We start from the raw sequence: 22569 nt of genomic DNA, 5'->3' as shown, positions 1-22569 counted from the left end.
TCCTACTAAAATCTTTTGTGCTACTTTGCACATTAAATTGCAGATAATTTGGAAATGCCACCCAGAGCCATGCTCATATGTCACTTAACTTGTGTCTACAAAATTATTAAACCATGCAACTATAACAATGTTTATATTTATTGTTTACTCTATGAATAGAACTTTGCTAAGTACTTCACAAACATTATCTTATTTAACCTTTATGATAATTTCCTTGAATAAGCACTATTGATAGCTTCATTTTATGTATGAGAAAATAGGTTTAGAGCAATCAAACAACTGATTCCAAAGCGGATTGATCCCAGGACCTTGCACTTGCCAGGCAGGTGCTCATGCCACTGAGCCAACTCCCCAGCTCTGTTGCACAGTTTGGACTCATAGTGATCCTCCTGTCTCAGCCTGCCAAGCACTGAGATTACAGATGTGAACGACCACAACCCAGTGTGCCACAATCCCCAGGTTCGGGGCCAGCAAGGCATGTAATACCAGGAATCAAATTAGGGACCTTATGCTTGCCAAGCAGGTGCTTAGACTGCTGATCAAACCATTATTCTTTTTTTTAAAGCCATTATTTTTAGTTATTTTACTATAGGTATATACTGCCTCCTTTTTCCTTGCAAAGTTTTATATTGGAGCCAAATCTTCAATTTAGGGGATCCCTAGAACCCACGTGTTATCATATTTATGCATGAATTTAGTGAGAGTTATTCACAGTAGCCAAGTTAAGATCCTCAGCTCAGCAGTATTTTTAAACTTTCCAAGTATTTGTTGGAGTTCATATATAAAGTGCTTGGCACAATGAATCTACTCAACCAGTGAAAGCTATGATTGCTTGCTACATTAATAATGATGAAGATATCTCTTATTTCATCATTACACACTGAAAAGAGTCATAAATTTATCATACCATGCCACATAATTTCATATAATTATTATTTTATTGGGTTTTTAGAGACAGGGTCTCACTACTATGTATACCAGTTGGCCTTGAACTTTCTATGTAAACAAAACTGGCTAGTCATGGTGATCTGCCTGCATCAGCCTCTGGACTGTTGTGATTAGAATTATGCACCTTCATACCATGCTCCTAAAGTTATGCAATTAAAAGAAAACTATAATAAAAATAAAGAAGCAGAAACATAATATAAATATAAAAAATTGAACAGTATTATTGAAAAAATTGAGCTTAGAAACCAACTACTAAAGTTTAAAATCAGTACTTTTTGCTTGATTTCCACTGAAAGTCAGAGAAATGGCAAGGTTGTTGATATTGATACTGCCCTGAGAATCTCTAAACAGAAATTATCAGCAGTTAAAAAAGCCCCCTATGACAGGGTCACTGTTTTCTGGGGTACAGATAACTGGCTCTATGGGCTTTACATTAACTTTTGATGAACCCATTCTGGAGCAACAAAATGAATGCTATCATACAGAATGTATTATCTGGACTTTGTCATCTCTTCCTCTCAATCAACTGAGTTTCTTGGAAACTGAAAAACAGTTTGGAGGTCTACTGTGATAAATATGCATATTTTCTGCTTTTCCCTTTCACGTAGGTTTTGGCAAACTTAATTAAGTGATTTTTCTGTGCCAGGCATCATGCTGTGGCACTGCCAAAAAAGAACTCAGATTATAGCTGTCATAAATGTCTCTCTCACACCCACTTTGACTTGAAGCAGTCTAGGATTTGACACTCCCACAGTTAAAATTAAGCAATTGCTTTTAATGAGTATTTATTAATTGTTATTTTTGAGACTGTATGGTAAATGCTAAAGATTAGACACAAGTGACATTGCTTTCATGAAATTCATAGCCTGGTGGATGAGGTATACATGTGCAACATTAGCTGTACTGAAACATGCCAGTTATTCTCCTTCTGGTGTGGGCTAATTGTATTTGTGTAGGAGGAAGAGGCTAAGTCACTCTGTTTGAGAAAATTAAAGGAAACAAACATCATATTTGAGCAAAGTAAGAAATATGAGTGAATGAGTGTTAAATGAATGTAAATAAAAAACAAGAACATATAATATGATATTTATAAAAGTTAATATATGTTAATTAAATCACTGACTGTACAAATGCAGAGAGTAATTTTGGTATGCTAAGGAGTGAAATGTTTAGAAAAAGAGGAATTGAGAATGACTAAATATTTAATAATGCCGCTTATGTATCAGGCATTGGACTGCTCTCTCTATATATACTTAATCCTCATAACCATAAGGTTTCTCATGTGAAAACCACTGTGTGTTACCCACAAAATATTCATACAGTACTCTACACTTCTTGAATATCCCATACAGTGGATTTGAACTATGAGACTTGGTTTAAGCAAGTAAGAGGTAGGCAAAAATGACATAAGCTACTTTTCCAAATAATGTTATCCCTCAATACTCTTTCTATTGTACATTACCTTAGATGCTATTCAATAAGTGGAGAGAGAGAGAGAGAGAGAGAGAGAGAGAGAGAGAGAGAGAGAACAAACAGAAAGAGACAGAGACAGAAGCAGAGACATAGAGACACAGAGATAGAAGCTTCTTTCACTCCCTTATATTTTATCCAGTGTACTGGGATTTAGGCGGTGCCAATTCAATCAGTAGACTGATCCCAGAGGGCCAGCCAAGTAGCTCAGTGGAATAAAGTGTCTGCAAGCAGGCACAGGGGACGGGGGTGTGATCCTTGAGCCTGCTGTGCTGACCTGCCCCCAAGGGTGCGCTGAGACAGCAATTGAAACTGGGCTTGGTGGTGTGCACCTGCAATCCCAGCTCTTGGGAGGCTGTAAACAAGTGGATCACTATGAGTGTGATCTAGTAGTAAGACTCTGAACACCCTGTACTCGTCCCTAAAAATACAAAAAAAGTAGACTGATCCAGTGAACATCCATCATTAATCACAACATTGTACCACCAATCATAGTCTAGATTCAGCCACCTCCAAAAGAGACCCACCTAAACTACATCAGGGTTGGGGGATGGTCATCTAGATACAAAGCATAAAATTCTCCTCTTAGCTCTCCAAAAACTCATATGCATCCATTCATGCAAAAGTCACTTATTTCATCTACAAGAGTTGAAAAAGTCCTAACAGTTTCTTCATCACAGAAAAGTCAAAGTGCAAAGTCTCCTATGAGATAGAAGGCAAACTCTTAGCTGTTAACCCCTGTTACAAGTGAAAAGGAAGCTAAGCACGTCTAATGTTCTATTTTAAATTTACAAACAGGGAGATACAATGGAATGGCAGCAAAGCAAGTCCAAAATAAAGTTGAGTAAATATTAAGTCCTAAAGTTCCATGAGCATCACCTGAGCCAGTTTATGGCAAGATGTGAACACCTAAGGGCTTAGGTGGCCTTGACTTCAAAAGGAGGAGTCCAGTTACTCCTTCTGATACTCTCAAGCCATCATTTCTATACTTCTGTTCCTTCTCAGAAGTCAGGATTTCCCTATCTCTGTCTTTGCACTTGACAGCTTTACAGTAGCTTCCTTTCTAGTCATACTTACATTGGTTTACATCATCCTTCTGTACACTTTGTTCTTGAATCTCAGTGTAAGTCTGGCTAAACGCTCCCAACAGTAGTGATGACACTCCCTCAACATTTGACTCCTTGACATTTCTCCTACAAGAAACTTTAGTCTGTCTCCCTTAATCTTAGTCTCAGGCAAAATCTCTGAAAATGAGGAAAATACAGAGAGACTTTCTGCAAAGTCAGAAAGCACATCATTTGAAGACCAACAGCAAGTGCAATCCTTCCCAGCAGAAACTTCAAGAACCTGATCTTTACTGGCAGGATTTCTATTAGCTTTCTGTTTTTTGAGCTCTGATCAGATTCTTCCATTCTGTGTATCCTACAGTGTTCCAGCTCTAGCCAGCATATCCAAAACTTTCCAAACTCTTTCCACAAGCCATTCCCAAAGGCTCTTAAACCACATAGTCAGGTATGGTCACAGCAATAATCCCAGTTCTCTGATCCCAAATTTTGTCTCACTTATTACTCCTTTTTGGGCCAAAATAACTGACACTCAAATTTAAGAAGGGAAACATTTATTTAGCTTCCAGTTTGTATAGATTTCAGTCCATAATTGGCTGGCTCCAAGTCAGAGTGGCATATGCCAGAGGGGCAACAGTTCATGGCAGTGGAAGACAGCAAAAGCAATGATGAGAGGAGAGAGAGAGAGAGAGAGAGAGAGAGAGAGAGAGAGAGAGAGAGAGAGAGAGAGAGAGATCACTTTCTCTCACTTTTATATGCCTGCCTATTTTGTAGGGAAATTTTGAATAGAACACAGATATATTAAATATTTACATATCAAATATGGTTTCTATACTGCTACAATGGCAGACTTGACTAGTTGTAATAGAGACCTACCTTTCTCTTTATGAAAAAAGTGATGATCACTGTCTTTTTTATGAAAAATAAAAGGACAAACTTAACTTATGTTCACAGAGCTAATTAATGATGTTGGATTTTAACCTGTGTCAGTTTTTGATGTGACTTTCCACATTTACTTTTGCTGTCACTAGTTCTTTGATCTCAATTTTATTCTACACTCTAGTTATTGTGCTTCTTCTGTCCATATGTGTGTACTGAATGTGTTGACAAGCCATTTTGCAATTACTTTTATGGCTCAATGTTTTGAGGTGTGACTTACTGTTTCCATTAATACTAGGAACATAGTCTCCCACTACTCTCAGCTCACCCTGAAAGACTGGCAATGAGAAGTGGAAGAATTGTGGAAAATTTTAAGGACTTGCTTGTACCACAGGAAGCACAATAAATAGCTGATGGATGCAGTATAAATAGATTCAAAGTTAATGAAGGGATGGGGCAAAGACTGCAGTGGAAGAGAAGTTTAACACTAGATATGTTGAATTTAAGTTTCCTGTGGGAAGATCCAACCGGAGATGTTCTATAGTCAAATAGATAGATGAGTCTAAAGCTCAAGAAATAGATCTGGCTTAGTGGTAGAGTAGAATAAATTATACTGAGTCATCTACCATTTATCTTTTAAATTTTAGTATGATCAGTGCTAGATATCAGTTTGAGATAAAAAGTGAAATCCGAGTTTGAAAACAGGTTTCTATTCAGTATCCTGTGATTATCTGGAGACAAGCTGTGGATGCCTCTGGTTTTATAACTGTGACTTTGGTCTTTTAAACAACATGCTTTATGCTCTTTATGACATACAATTCTATGTTTTTATGCCAGAATTAGCATTCTTTGTTTCTAAGTTATAAAATGGTCTTTGGGACTAAGGGGCTTCTTTTCCAAAAGACTACCAAACACCTTAGTGTTCTACCAAGATTTCATAGGCTCTAGAAGGAAGCTAAATATCTTACAACTATATATATGTCTGAGAGAAACATTGATGTAAATTATTTAGTGTGTCACAGAAATATGTTATTTGAGTGTTGTGCATTTTAATTATTAGTAAATCTAGAAGTACTAAAGCAGTAAAGTGATTAAGCCAAGTTATTCTCCACCTCCGATTTTGAAATGTTGTAAGACAGCTACTTGAATTCAAACTTACTACTCCCATAAATAGTTGATCTCATTAAAATCTTCAGAATAATCCTACTTAAGGAAGTAACAACAAATTAAAATTCCAATGATGACAACAGCATTTTTTTTTTTCTTCATAGACTGACCATTCACAAACATCTCCTTTACAAAACAGTATATCCCATTGGAATCCATAGAAGAGATCTAGTTTTAATGTAATGTTCTACTGAAACTATCCTGATGTGTTTAAATTTAATAAGTACCCCATATTTTAATTTTAAATTAGATCCTGAAAATTACATAAATGTTTCTGTCTTCTACTTGATTTGGTTTTCTTGTTGCCTGACCTACCATCTGAGCCCTTTGAAAGTATTCTAACAACAGGAGGATCATGAGTCTAATCTGTGTAGAAATACCTTTTAGACCCTGTACTACATATATTTAAAAATGAATTAATGAAGAAAATCCTCTGATCAAAAATTTTGGGGAAATTCTTGAAGAAATTTTATGCTACAGTATGTATATTGCAGTTAGCAGAGCTTTGCAGTTGATGGCCTTATAGGAAGGCATCAGCATCTTTGTATGCTTGAGGTTTGGCACAATGATGCTTTGTGACTACTGTGACTTCAGTAGCAAAGATGGATATCCATATGTGGATAGATACTAAGGGACTTTTGATGGTACAGATTATAAAATAGCAGAGATTCAGCATTACAACTGTTCTCCATTGAATTTAAGGGAACACTGATGATATGTTTCTTAACTTTAATCTCCTTTAGACATCTCTCAGTCATTCTTCTATTTCCTTCATACTCGTCACTATTTCCTTCCTTTTGGAAGATTTGCAGTTAAGATTAAGAGAGGCAGTGTGGTCATGTTTACACAATTCAGGCAAATATGTTGCTTCACCAAGGGCTTCCCATATTTGTTATCTTCACTGAGTCAGGGGAGAAGGATGAATTTTCTGATGAATGATTAAGATGGTAGGGGGAATATAATTTCTAGAGTGCCTCTTAAACTAAATTGCTCAGAATTTACCTACTGTATCCATGGAAGACCCTCCTTTATTATTTCACCCTTCAAGTGTTTTGACAAGTTGATTATTCTTTCCTGATCTTCTAAAGCACATAGCCCAAAACCCAGTGCTGCCTAGGAGCTAAAGGAAAATTTTCCTTCCTGAGTTTTCTCTACTTTTGGCTCTTTTTTAGAATTCACTTTCCTTTGTGTTTTTAGTGACCTTTTTTATAACCTTCTTTTGAAGTCATGGACAGTCAAAATCCAGATATGGGATAAGATAATGGTGTAGGTATTCACTGTGACTCAAACAACTTTCTCCTTGTCAGTTTGCAACACAGGCAGCAGGGATTGGAAATGTGCTACCAGTGACAGACATGCTCTGTGCAATAAGGTGGATTAAAATTAAAAAGGATAGAGGTAAGGGTTCCATACATACTTGCTTTATTCACCTAGTTAATGAATCAGGGTGTTCATTTGGCATCAAAGAAGCAAGATGTATCATTTCCACAGCTTCAAAAAAATAAAAGGTCTGCATGCAAATTATACTAACATGCTCCAAACCTCCTTTAATTGAAAGTATGTGATGAGATCTAATGTAACATTTATCTTGCTGCAATTGACAGGAGAAGAAAAGTTACAGGGTTTCAGGAATGTTTAATTTAAAAACCTTCTTAAAGAGGCTGTGGCAGTCATCCAGAGAATATTCCAGACTTCTCTTTCAACTCCTTTGTCTACTAGTGCATCACTGGACTCAGCAAGCAGTTCACACAGACAATTTCAGTAACAGATTTTGGCTCTCTGTGCATAATAGATGGCAATTCTTATGAAGTATCCAGCAGAGTTTGACACCAATATGGCATCAAGCCCTACTGTGATTCCAAGGACTTCATGACTAAATAAAAACAAAAATGAAAAAACACAAGAGGCTGTGGGAGTGATTGCCAAGTTATCAGCTGACTCATTGGTGCTTAGAGAGAACATTTTGTCATTAGCCAATCTGAATTCCAATATGGCCCAAGACAATATAGCAAAGGCTTTGTCCCTCCACTGTCTCCATCAATCTACCCCACAAACTCACTTCCAGACACAATTTCTACATTAGCAAACACAAATTAGTACTCGACACCTACTGGAAACATTCACTACAAAAGTTACTCGATGACGAGGCTTATGTCAGAGGCTTCTATATTAACAGCCACTTCTCTCCAGCACAAATACAAGTAAAGCATTTGTGTGTGCAAGAATCAGCAGTATTATGGATGCAGAGTTGGCATTCAAACAGAAGCCACAAGGAGCGTGGGGGAAGCATCCTGTTTAGCCTGCTGGATTTAGCCATGCAGAGCCCACTGTCTGGAGGAAAATGATTTGTTCTCCAGCTTCATATTTTATAGGAAAAGATAATCTACTTATTTCTGAAATGTTTTCACAAGATCATTTAAAATACAAAAGGGATTCAGGAAGTTTTCCCAGGTCAGTCTTCTTTAGAGGTCAATGTTTGTATGAGAAACATCATTGGCACATTCCTGGCTATCATGAAAGTGCATAGCAACACTATTTATAAGAATAAATTATTTATTTACTTGAGTTTGGATATGCCTAAAGAGGGGTGGATATTTTTACATATGTAAGACAGCCCATGTTCTGTTTCAGTCATGGGACAACAGAACAGAGCTTGTCTCCTTTCAAAGAGTGATTTAAATAAGTCTGTCTATAAATATTAGTGTGTTGTTAAGAAACATTTGTTCATCCTTGCTTACTTCTTGAAATAAGAATTGAAAAGAAAAATTCATGGTAGGCCATCCATGTTCTGAGTTGTTTACAAAGATTTGAAGAATTTCAAACGGATTGCTTAAATTCTGTAACCATTTAGGACAAGATTCTCCTTGTTTTCTGTCTACTAAATCTACTGATTTCTTAATATTTAATAAAATGTTTGCTCACTATAACTTGATTTTTTAATTAAAATTTTGAGGCTATCATAAAGAAATCAACCAACAAAAAATGTTGGAGAGATTGTGGGGAAAAAGGAACCCTTCTCCACTACTGGTAGGAATGTAGACTGGTGCAACCATTATGGAAAACAGTGCAGAGACTCTTTAGAAAAGTTGGACTGGAAATCCCATTTAAACCAGCTATTCCTTTACTGGGAATTTTCCAAGACGATCTGAAAACATCATATCATAGGGATATATGTGTGCCTATGTTTATAGCAGCGCAATATGTGATAGCCAAATCTTGGAAACAACCAAGATGCCCATCACCTGAGGAATGGTTGAAAAAGATGTGGTATTTTTACACAATGGAGTATTGTTCAGCTATTAAGAATGATAAACTCGAATCCTTTATATTGAAGTGGATGCCACTTGAACATATACTCATAAGTGAAATAAACCAGACACACATGTGTAAATATCATATAGTTTCTCTAGTATAAAAACTCAAAAGAAGAAATACAAATAGAAAGTTATGGTACAACTAAAAGGAAAGCAGGACCTCGAGGACTAACTAATCAAGAGAGGGAAAGGAGAAGAGCTGGGAAACATGACAATGTCAAACCATACAGTTATACATAGAAGATGGGCAAGGCAATGATCCTGAGAATCTCCAGAAGATTTTTTTTTTTTTTTTTTTTTTTTTTGCGGAACTGGGGATTGAACTCAAGCCCTTGCGCTTGCCAGGGAAGCGCTTATTCTACTGAGCCATCTCCCCGGCCCCCTCCAGAAGATTTTTGAATCTAGTAGTTAATTAGAAAGATTCTCACCTTCACTAACTATATATAATGATACCTGTGAAATAAGCAATTGCACTGCAGATGGTAATCTGTAATAGTAGTTTCATGCTTGGAGTGCCTGTCACTCTGGTCTTCTGAATACGGGCTGCTTGTCATGACATAGTAGTTGTTGCTATTATGCCTCTCGGGTAGATGGTTGTTCAAAAAGAAGGGGGTGGTGAATGAAAGCAAGAGACAGGAAAAGGAATATTGTGGGACTGTCCTGCTTCAAGGTTGTATATGGTTAGATTTTTTGACTTATGTGTAAACATAAGAAGTACATAATTCTTTATGTCTATTTTTAAAATATATTCTAATTTTTAAATATTTTTATCATATTCTATAGGGACTTACAGTTCAACATATCAATACTTGATGAAAAATACCTGTTCCATGGTATGCCTAATATATTTGATATTCAGACAGATAGTGAGGTTAAGCTTAACAGCCTAAGTTGTATGGTAATAACAATAAGATTGTCTTCTGGATGGTTAACAACCTAAGTTTGCAGACCAAAATTAGAGAAAAAGATTGGCTGCATGGAAAGCCAACATTTTGGCCCTAGCCTTCCAAGGTCACTTAAGACTCAGGACATATGAGAACTTGTACTCTTGCATCATGTAATTCGGTAGTGTCCCAAATTTTCTGATCAAGGAGATTATGGGGCCAAAGAGGAAAGTGATCGATGATGTAGAGTGTGCCTAAGGAGAGTCACATGGAGAGAAAATATTCTCTCAGGCTTTCACAGAGAGCACATTGGGCAAGCAATGGCCATGACTCATCCACATGGCTGACACTGACAAAGATTCTACAATGTGAGGCACAGGATCTCAGGATAAATCCTGAGGGGATTTCACTGACCTTATCAGACCCAAAAGCTACCACTCTTGTTGCATAGGTCCTGCTTTACCTTGGTCTTAACCATAAAGCAGAAAAGTAGAAAAACAAAATGTAAGAAGTAAAGCCATGCTGTTATGTTGAGCTATCGGGGACACATGACAAAAATTTCTGACATTGCCAGTCAAGCGGAAGACCCAATACTATTATGGACTACTGGACTCTTTTAGAATATTTTGCTAAGTTTACACACTTATAATATTCAAATAACGGAACTTAACAAAAAAGGGGATACTGATGAGTGTTCATTTTGTATCTGTGTATTCAAAGTGGTTGTGATAGATATATAGTTACATTCTCTTAATGAATAGAGGGACTTGTTCTAATGATGTTTGTGAATAGGATATCATGTCTGTATCTTGTAGAGCAATTAATCACTAGGAAGATTGTATGCAATGTGTTAATTATTTAAACTGTCCATTCAATTTGACTTGAAACTGTCTCATTGCTGTTTGTTTCTCAATAAAATTATGGAAAAAATTAAAAATTTGAAATAATAATAGTCTCATACAAGTTTGCAAAACTAATATAAAAGTCCTATGTATACTTTACCTAGTTTTCACTTACTATACACAGATTTTTTTCTGTTATTGATCATATTCATTTAATATAAGATTCCTTGTCTGTCTTATCCCCTTACCATAACCTGCCCAGGACATTTTTGAACATTTCTGGTGACACAGAATATATGACTATGTAAATAACTGACTAAAATTGTATTATACTAGTCACTGCATATTTTAAGTAATCATGTGACTTCAGTTCGTAATAAATAGCAATAAGTGAAACAAATAACATAAAATTATGAAAACTACCTTGATTTTAACATGTTAAAAATGATGGTTTTTATGATTTGATTAGTTTTCCCTTCCAGAATTCATGCTTACCTTTCATTGCCACTGTGACAGAAATCAGAGGAGAGATGTTTTTAATTTTTATTTTCTCAGAACCAGGGATTGAACTCAGGCCCTTGTACTTGCCATGGAAGCGCTTATTCCACTGAGCCATTTCCCCTTCAAGAGGTGAGATCTTAACAAGAGGTTAGATCATAATGTAGTCCCTGTAGTGTTGGAACCGATATAAAATGGCAAAATCAGCCCCTTTCTACTTTATCTTGGATCTTACATTTGTCTTCATGTGAGAAATAGTGTTTCTCCCCTCCCAAGGATGTAGTGTTCATGGTGCAATTTGGAAGCCAGTATCAGACTTTTACAACAGACCAAACTGCTGATCCATTTATTTTGGAGTTTTCAGTCTCCAGAAATTTACAAAATAAGTTTGTGTTGTTTACAAATGTCCCAGGCTTAGGCACTCTATCATGGCGACATGAAACATATGAAGACAATATTGTTCAATCTAAATGTGACTACATCATGTGAGTGAATTACATATCACTGTGAATATTCTCCATCACCTAAAATGTAATTTTTTCAAACTCAAGATGATATATGCTCTTAAAGTAGGAAATTCTAGCAATTTACTGTCCATTTCCATGTACAAGATTTTTTTCCTCAGTGACATTTTTAGTGTCTTAATATTTCTTCTTTTTGTGTGCACATGTTTAATTTGATATTACAGAGCTTGAAGATCAAAATCATTATCATTTGCTTTATGAATTAACTAGTTACTTCCACTTTCTCAGTCCTCATTTTGAAAGACTAAGGTAAGATTTTTTCTTGTTGAATTTGATAACAGTGATATAACAAAATAACGAACACTACAGTTCATGAAAAATACAGCTCAAAAATAAGTTTCCAGTAAAATGTTGCAAAGTAATACTATATATTTCTTGCCAGGCAAGTGCTTATTCTCCTGAGCCATCGCACCAGCCCCGCAAAACCAGAAACACTACATCAGCTGGAAGATAGAATAGTAGAAGTCTTTTTTTTAAATTTTTTTTTATTTGGCAGAACTGGGGATTGAACCAATGCCCTTGCACTTGCCAGCCAAGCACTTATTCTACTGTGTCATCTCCCCGGCCCCAATACTATATGTTCTTGAGGCTCATTCCAAACAATTTATGATCATCCTTGCATGCAGAAATAAATGGCTGCATTATATGTTTATTTGTTCTTTTTCTCAAAATATGTGAGTGAAAGCATATTGTGTGTGTACAGATGTGTGTGTGTGTGTGTACATGTTTGGGGGTGGTTATGGTGGTGTGCAGACCTAATTTAAATGCCTTTATTTCTTATTTTTTATTAATAATTTTATTGAGAAACAAATAGAATATCAAATAGTTGCAAAATCATTAGAAATGTTACAAAATTTCATTAAACAATGTAGTAGGAGTTCAACAATAGTTGCTGTATTGAATAATGTTATCTTTAAATTAGTTGTTTAGGTTACCAGATACAAATCTGCAAAATTCATATAAAAAGTAGAACAAAACAACATAGTGGCCTATGCCTGTAATCCCAGTACTTGGGAAGCTAAAAACAGGGGGATCACTATTAGTCCAATCTGTGGAGTGAGAGCCTGTAGACCTTGCACTAAATACATTAAAAATAAATTAAAAATTAAAAATTTAAGCATTAACAGCTCCTTTCAATAGACTGTCTTGGTAAGTGAAAAAAATCAGACCCACATATGCAAACATCTTACTGTCTTGCTAGTATGAAAACCTTAAAGAGTAAATAAAATCTGAAAGGTACAACAGATGCTGTGAAAGGGAAAGAATCTGTTCACTGGGAAGGGAAACCTGGCATGAGGAAAAGGACAAAAGAAAGAAGGGAAAAGATATATTCTTGTATATATGCAGGATAATTTTGATAAGTGTACTGCTGATAAATGTTTCTATTTTTAAGAAAATGTGCTAGCTCATTGAGAAAAGATAAAATGAGAGGTATTCCTTTGGAACTTCTGCTGTGTTACTGGAAAATATAGTTTCAATAAAATAATTTCAGTCTTCTTTCTAAGTTTCATTGTACATATTTCATATTCAGTCATGTACTTGGAGTACATATATATTTATATTCATGATAAATTAAGGAAGATTTGCATGAGTGCACTACATGGGTAAGAGAGTCATTCAGTGGGAGACATTTTCTTCTGTAATTGTATAATAGCAAACACTGAGGAAACAAGACAGGAATATGAAAAAAAATCTTACCCTTGAATCATAGTTGTGTCTACAAATAAAACATAATAGGACACTTACTTATTCCATTGAGATTTGAGGCTTATGCAGACATTGTTTAAATTTTTTTGTATTTTAAAGAGAATAGAAAATTTTAGAAAAACTATAAAAACAATACGGAATTTCAAAACAAGATGATAGGAAATTAGCAGTGGTTATTATATTGTATATTGTTGTATTCAAAACAGATGTTCAGACTACCAGATATATGTAGGCAAAATCGATCAAACAATTAAGCATTAAATCATACTTTCAATAAATCAATGGAAATTAGTTGTACATCTATCTTAGACAACTTGTGTGTATATGTATATATATTTTTCTTCATTCCTTCCTTTCTTTTTCCCATCCCTGTTGTTCTTTTTTTTTTGAGCAGTTTCTTTCCCTCACACAATGTCTATTATATATTTAGAATTAATTAATTAATTAATTAATTAGCAGAGCCAGGGATTGAACTCAGGCCCTTAAACTTGACAGGCAAGCACTTATTCAACTGGGTTATCTCCCCGCTTCCTGGACTTTATTTAAACTTCCATTTGTTATAGTAGGGAGACAACGCAATGTTTTTAAATGAAAACATAAGGAAAGGAAATAAGGAAGAAAATAACTTAGTAATGGTGAACATAAAATGGCAAGATTTTCTCCACTTTTAAATTCTCCTTCACTAACAAACGTTTCTGATATACAGCCATTCACCCTTTCATTTTTCCAGGATAAGTATGTAAGGTAGAACCCAATGATATTTACCTGAAGCATTACCATTCCTGTTAATAGCTGTTTTCTTGTCAAGAAGAAGACAGCTATTTATTTATTTATTTATTTATTTATTTATTTATTTATTTATTTTGGAGACTAGAGTTTTGTAACCAATTTTTAACCAATTTTCCAGAAGTCCAAACACTTGTTAAATGGAGATTCATGTCATGAACTTGACAATTTGTCTTCTTAGCTACTGGAAAAAAAGTAAAGTATTCTGAAATAAAGCATTGAATTCAACATATGCCAGATTTTTAGCCAGGTGGAAAAAAACACAAAAAAGTATTTTTTTTTTTGTTAATAGTGCTACTGAGAAAAATATTGTGTGATTATAGATCTATTTTAACTATAAGATATCAGATAAACCAAACAATCACTCTCATATAATTTCTGAGTGACAAAGGACCTTAAATCTCCTGTAGTCCATATTATCCAATTGAGTTTGAATTTGTCTTTTCTTCTGTCTGTATATGTTCTCCTGCTTAAACATCTTTAGTAATATAGAGCTCACTATTGAAGTTATCTACATCTTATTTGCATAACCTTTGCTTAACCCTGTAAAATTGTTTTTTCATTGATATTTTAAAATTTATTATTCAGATGCAAAATATACATATACTTTCTCTTAGTTCGTTGAGAAGAAAGGTGTGTAGTCACATTGTTTAGGCAAGATATCATGTCTACATCTTGTCCTCTGAACAACTAGTACAAAGTCAATACATAATGTGTTAATTAATATAACTGTCATACTATCTTGTTTTGAAACTGTTTCATTGTTATTTTATCTTTTTCCTCATTAAAATGAATTTAAAAATTCGCAAAAATCATTTACTGAGTGGTCATATGTAATCATAAAAGTTAATAAATCCAAAAATATGTATAAGTACATTTTGAATTACAAGAATTCAAAAGGAGAAATTACAAGAGAAAGGAGTGGTTAAATATAGTTACAGATCTTTTTTGTGGGGGAAGTGAATCAGGTATTGGACCATTTGCCTGAATGGCAAAGGATCCAAAGGAAACAATAGTAGGGGCATTTATTTATACCTTTGCAAGGCTAATATCATGTGAGACAAAGTTTTCTAGCAACTGATACCTTCACTGACCAGGAAGGAATGTTTCCTCATGACAGAGACAGCTTGACTGCTTTAGGCATTCTTGCCTTGTTTTGCTCTCACACATTTGAACAATTTCCAGTTTCAGCAGCTCCCAGGATCTCTGCCATTACTGTTTTGTTGTATAAGTGATGGGTGTTCCATTGCAGTTGGAGAAGTTATGCTTGGAGAACTCTGTAGAAGACCTTTGTGTTCTTGATGCCAGTCCAAAGATTTTTGGTACTCATATTCAGCAATTTAACCCTATATAATCCAATATTCCATAACAGTAGTGAGTTACCTGTACAGCTGACAATTGTGAGAAGTTGTCAATGATTTGATCTTTTTATAGTTACCATGTCATAGTACTGCTTTTCACATTTTTTGGTTATACTCTTCTAATGAATGATTAAGACCAAATTAAGTTGAGATACATGTAAATAAAAAATAACTTTTTGGTATCAAAGACAGTTAAATCTCCTCAGGGTTCACTGTGAACCAAATATAGCACCTCTTAGATCCCCTATTAGTACCATCCATATGGATATGTCACAGCTCTTGCTTCATCAAATTGCTTTCTGTGAAAGCATGAGATTTATTTTTCTCTCCAGGTGACTCTCCTTAGGCACACTATGCATTGTTGATCATTTTCCTCTTTTGTCACATAATCTCCTTTATCATAAATCAGGAACTGACCTGATCTACATTATGTCACTGCAGAGGTTCATCTTTGTCCTGAGTTTTCATAGACATTGAAGGGCTAGGGCCAAAATATTGGATCTTCTCTGGCCCATCAATCTCTCTAATTTTTTATCTTCAAACCTGAGTTGTTAAACACAGAAGAGAAGGTAATGACATTACCCTCTAAGGGAGTCAGTAAGCTTAGCATTACCATCGATCTGAATATTAAAATTTTTAGACATATGATAGAACTGTTATTTTCTAACAATTGTGGATATTCTAATATTTAAGTTTCTATAGAATGTTAGCAGACAATTATATAGTTTTACACAAAAATTTAGGAATCAAAATCATACATAACTTTGAAACATGACAATCCTGAAGACATTTTGCAACATACTTAAATTTTCATTTTGAGATAGCCCTATTTAACCAATCATATTTATCTAATATCTAAGAAGATTTTATAAATTTATTTCCATTTAATGGGATCTATATCACAAGATTTTTGTTGTTGTTAAAGGGAGAGGTATGAATCTAAACAAAAAGGCTTATCACAATAAGCAATCCTTGTCTTAAGTGTGGAATTATGAATACATTTACTATACCAAGAGATAAACAACAGTGAATTATCATACACATGTGAAAACCTTTGTTTCTTAATTTTGTTTTGTATCAAGAGCATCTTTTATGAGAAAACATTATTGATACTTTTTGGAAAAAAATTTCTTTTTCAGTGACCAGTTTAATGTGGGTACCTCCTGAGAGACTGTAGAGATTATTTAAGGCCTCTTTTTAATGAACAAGGTTGGACACTCCTCTATTCACCAGTTGGAGTCCTGCCCAACAATCTTTCCCCACTCGAAGGAATTTTTGTTTAGTTACTTTAATTTCTGATGACCTGTGAGTAAACCAAATGGGATACCATTGGAACTTGTTTTTAACTCAGGAGAACGCATGTTTTATGTCTATATCCCAAATCATATTATGAACAAATGATTAAAAAAAGAGAAAAATTGGGGACTGTGGAGATAGCTCAGTAGAATGAGCGCTTGCCTTGGAAGCACAGGGTCCTGAGTATAGTCCGCAGTACCTGAAAGAAAACAAAAAAAAAAAAAAAGAAAAAGAAAAAGAAAAAAGGAAAACTGTTGAGGTCAAATAAAAAGAGAAACAGCTACTCACAGAATGAGATAAAAACACACATAAGGAAGTACACAGAACACACAAACAACTATCTTTACAAAATTAGAGTGCACTCAAATATATTCTGGACCAAATTGAATTATAGTAACACTACTATAACTTTTAGTAATTTATAATTGTAGATATAATAATTAGATCTTATTGTTTATCAATTATCCAAGATCTTTTATTAGAAAAATTTTGAAATGAATAGAATTATTTATCTATATGTAATATACATAGTTTATATTTTATTTTGTCTTAGTACTGGTAACTTTCAGTTCAGTTATATCTATATGCTCTGTCATCTATTTAGACCTTAGATATCCATTTTGTCATTTCCTTCAGTAGGCCTCAGTTTGAATCTAGCTTCATTACTTTTAACTTCTCCAGATCTGGAATTATGATACAACTTGACAGCATGCTCTGGACCCAAATAGGATTTTCAGCATTCTCTGGAAAAACACAAGCATATCCTGTACTCCAGATTAGCTCCTTCTTTTTTTGCTTTACCTGGTTGAATTATAAAATAGTTACTATTCTAAACTAAGTACTACAGGTGAAGATATAGACAATTATTCTTTCCTTTTTCTCCTTTTTATTTTGAATATTCATAATTAAGGGCATATAGACTTCTATATTGATTTTTATGTAATTCAAAAATTTTAGGGCCAGCCAGATAGCTCAGCAGACTAAAGCGCCTGCTTAGGCAGTTGCAGGGACTGGGGTTCAATAACCGGTGTGTTGTGCTGGCCCTGCCCCTGGGGTGCACTGAGACGGTGACTGAGAATGGGCATGGTGGTGTGTGCCTGTAATCCCAGCACTTGGGAGACTGAAAACAGGAGAATTACTATGAGCCCGAGCTGTGCAGTGAGACCTTGTAGACCCTGTACTAAAAATACATAAAAATAAATTTTGAATAAATCATAAAACATAAAAGCACTTTTGTATTATTATTTGGCCATTAAAGTTGACTTAACTTGGATTATTGAGTACAACTCTATGAACTGTTTCCAAGTGCCCCCTTCCGTATTCTCTGTCTCAGTCTCTCTTGCCTCCCTCTCACTTTCTTTCTCTTGATATATATATTCTTCATTATTGTCATTATTGTTTTATTCATATACATAAATTTTATTCTCCTTATATTAATTCATTTAATTATATTGTGATCTTCTAGGCTCTACTGGGTGTGTAATATATTATAGAATGTATTACATTATATTAGCACTGTAAACACGAAAATAATTTATATTTGAAATGTATATATTCCTAAGTATTTCAGATATGATATTATAAGCCTGTAATACTTTGGTATAACAACAGAAATGTGACATAACCAGAAAGTGGATGTAATATTTTTATATGTTTTGATCAAAACAGAACTCATATAATCAACTCCCTCAATCCAAGCATCATACTTTTTATTAATGCAGCATAAGAACAATTACATTAATTGTTTTGGTGTTTGAACTACCCTTACTGAATCAAAATACTTTTTTAAATTAAATGTCTGAGTCTCCTTTAGAGAACTACTTTTGCTAAGTTATATTTCTGAAATAATGTAGAATTTTTATCTGCATTCACTTAGAGATTCTTATACTGTTTCCAAGTGAATTTAAAATATCATTCATTGTACCCTAATACAGTATACAGAAAAGTTTTCAATAACATGATTCTGTGTTTTTTCTACATTAATACTGTGTATAGTGTGTTATATATAGTACATTATTACATTACACATACTTGATTTTACATAATGAATCTGGTACTATTTGGGATGTGTTGTTGGGAGGACCATCTTAGTAAGATAAATTGATTTTAGCTTTCATCATTATGCTTAGGATTGGGAGATTCATGTATAAAATGGTATCTATATAGTACACAAAAAAGAATAGCTCTATATTGTTGGCTTAGAGTAGATGGAAAATAAAGGTTGATATCACTGTAATTTAAGAAAAAAACCCAATAACATAAAATAGTAGCACCCACAGATTCTTTAATTTTAGAATCATACAGAAAGCTTGCAACATACTAATGATCCACTTTTATAGCATATTGACTAAAATAGATTATCTTAAGGTGAAAGCCAGGTGGATACAACAAACAAAAATGTTTTAGAACCACCAACCTGAACTAAGAAATGATTGTTGTTACCAGTAGAATATAAATTAATTTTTGCCATATTAATGAAATTATGGGTAACTTAGTTGGGCTTAATAGGTTCTTTTAACAGCTTCTTCCAATTCTTTTTTTTTCTTTTTCTTATATCTCTACAGAACCAGTGATTGAATTCAGGACCTTGCACGTGCCAGGAAGGGATTTATTCTACTGAGCTATCTCACCTGCTCCTTGCTTCTTCCAGTTCTAACAATCATTTTGCTTACTTTATTTTGTAATTACCTTCAAGTATTGGGAGACATACTACAAGAAAACTAACCCTTGTAAAAGTGGTGAGCTATTTGTTTACTGCATGTGGGCCTGAGAAGGTGAGTGTGTGTGTGTATTTAAACATTAATGAACACTTAAAAACATTTGTTCTTTCAATTATTCCACTTTTCATAAAATATCAAGAACCATTAATATTCTATTCTTCTTTATCTCAACATACTACATTGCATATACTAATATTATTTTTGTGTAGTCTGATTAAATGTAGTACTTTGAAATGAAGCTATCCCACAGTGGAGAGCATCTGTCTCTGGAGAACAGGTCCAATTGAGGAAGATATGAGGTCATTTATACAAGGAGACATCAATAATAGTCTCTATTTTTTCTTTTCACAAATCTCTAGAGTCAATCTTTTCTTTGGCTATATTACACTCCGATTATTTTACATGTTGTTCTGTTATTTCACCAAAGAAGAGTTTTTTTTAATAATACTAAAGATCATAGCATATGCTTAAATTTCTCAAATTTTATGCATTGGTGGCCCTCTGTGGTGATGTAATATCAAATTATTTTGAGATGGGAAAACCACTGCTAATCTACTCAAACAGCAAGGAACATTAGCTAAAAACAGATTCTGAATATGTGGATTTTTCTAGAACTTGGGGTGAGAGGACAGGCAATATCTCCCACTGCCTCACTGGTTTTTGTAAATTAATTTTATTGAGAAAGAAATAGCAATGAGAGAGTTTCAAAACAGGTTAGTAGGACAGTTACTAATTAAAACTGTAACTTTAATTAAAACATTGCATATTGTCTTCGTAGTAGTTATTCAGAGTACAAGATGCAGACATGATAGCTTGTCTAAACACTGTTAGTACAAAACTTTCTTCTCACTGAATTAAGAGAAAGAGGCTGTATATCTATCCCATTTTGTATATGCAGATTTATATATTTCACGACAAAATGGAACTTCAATTTTATCCCCCTTTTTTGTTTAGTTTTGTCAGACAAAGGTATTCCATTGCCATTTAAATATTATAGGTCTGTGAATTCAGCAAAATAATGCAACATAGTCCAGTAGTCCATAATACTAGTGAGTTATCTGCAGAACTGGCAATGTCAGAAATTGTTGACTTGAGCTTTTTATAGCTCAGCATATTAATATGGTTTTACTTTTTATAGCTCATGGTTATACTTTACTGCTGGATGATTAAAACCAAGATAAAGCAAAAGTTACCCACTGAATTTCTGCCACCTCTTGAGGGGTAATATCAGCCAGGGAGTATTCTCTTTTCTCTTGGCTGTGTCTATTGGGCCCTGTTTCATAAACTGTTTAAATATGTTCAACAAAAATCCAGGCTGTCAAGTTATTGGTGCTTAGAGCTCAATACCAGCATGTAAAAGTAACTGAGGAACCAATGATTTGATTCCCAGATAAAACCAGTGGGGAATGCAGTCGGTCAACTGAAATTTGTACTGCAATTATGGAAAATTATGCTTCTTGTTATCTACTTTAAGGAATGTGTCCTCACCCTCTGTTCAAGCCTGTTTAGTAAGGAGTAACTGAGTAACTGTCTCCCTCCCCTCCCTAATGTAATTCCTGTAAACATAGCTTAAGATGTATCTTGTACAAACAGCTTGCTCAACCAGCCTCCACATGGGCAAGTTAAGCATATGGCTGAAATGTGAAAGATCCCTTAGTCATGTGATATTTTCTTTAAAAACTCCTTGCTTCCCGGGCTAGGCATCAATCAGTCTTCTCCTGAGTGAGAATTCACTGGCAGCCCTGAGTTCAGTAAAGGCTCTGATAAATTTAAAAAAATGTAAAAGAAATGATGTTAGTACTTCATAACATTTTGGAATGGATATTGAAGTTTTATCATAAACAAAAATCACGTTTACATCTGATAGGCATATATTATTGATTTATGTTGATTTTATATTCAGCCAAAACTGCTAGATCTTTTTCAGATGCACACATATTATTCCACATCTTCTGAATTTCTGTAGTTTTTAAGTTTAATTACATCAATTCACATCACTTTATGTTAAATATACTTTTGTATTATTTATTCACCCAGTTGAAATTTTTTGAAGGTCAATTTACTCACTTAAACTTGGTGACTAAATTTTCAAGTGAAAATATAATTACAGTAAGCTGACATAGATGGTGATTGTGATCTAGTAAGAAAGAACAAAATATTCCTCAGAAGTTTTTTCAATAAATGATATTCTTCTCTTATTATCTTTAAGCATTTAAGTGTGGGCATCATTTACCCTTTGAAATCATGATCAGAAAAATAAATACAAGTAAGTGCTAACATTTCTTCATTAAAACATAAATGTTAAGAATGTACCATGTGAAATGGACTATGCTAGTCTTTAGGAACATGTAGTGCAATGAAAGCACTACAAGTAAAATTTTATTTGCTTTAAGGATCTCTTGGTTTGGTCAGGAGACAGTGTAGTAGCAACAAGTAGCATTAGGAGACAAGCATGTAATGGTGTGAGAATGTAATTGACTCTACTTCATCCTGAATGCTGAAAGGTGGCTACCTGGAGGAAATACTCTAAAGAACTGGTAGGTAGTGGTCAGGAGAACATTAAAAATAGAAAAGAAATGGGTCAAAATAATATATTCAGTCTAGGGGGGCCAGGGAGACAACACAGTAGGATAAATGCCTGCCTGGTAAATGCAGGGTCCTGATTTCAATCCCTGGCACCACAAAAAAAAAAAAAAGACATGCTATGATTTAGGGCCAGCCAAATAGCTCAGTGGATTAAAGTACTAGAAAGCAGGTGCAGGGGTTGGGGGCATGATTCACAGGCCTTCTGTGTTGGCCTGCCCCTGGGGATCATGTGGTGGTGTGCCTGTAATCCCTTGGGAAGTTGTAAACAGGCAAGTCATTACGAGTCCGATTTAGTAGTGATAACTTGAATACCCTGTAGACCCTTCCTTAAAATACAAAAAATAAATAAATAAATCAACTTTTGGACCAGGGAGATGGCTCAGTGGAGTAAGCCCTTCCCTGGCAAATTCAGGGGCCTGAGTTCAATCCCCGGTTCCACGAAGAAGAAGAAGAAGAAGAAGAAGAAGAAGAAGAAGAAGAAGAAGAAGAAGAAGAAGAAGAAGAAGAAGAAGAAGAAGAAGAA

The sequence above is a fragment of the Octodon degus genome, unplaced genomic scaffold (genome assembly GCF_000260255.1).
Source record: "Octodon degus isolate 3935 unplaced genomic scaffold, OctDeg1.0 scaffold00224, whole genome shotgun sequence".
Lineage (NCBI taxonomy): Eukaryota > Metazoa > Chordata > Mammalia > Rodentia > Octodontidae > Octodon > Octodon degus.
The sequence above is the reverse complement of the archived record's forward strand: the minus strand, read 5'-3'. Positions refer to the sequence as shown.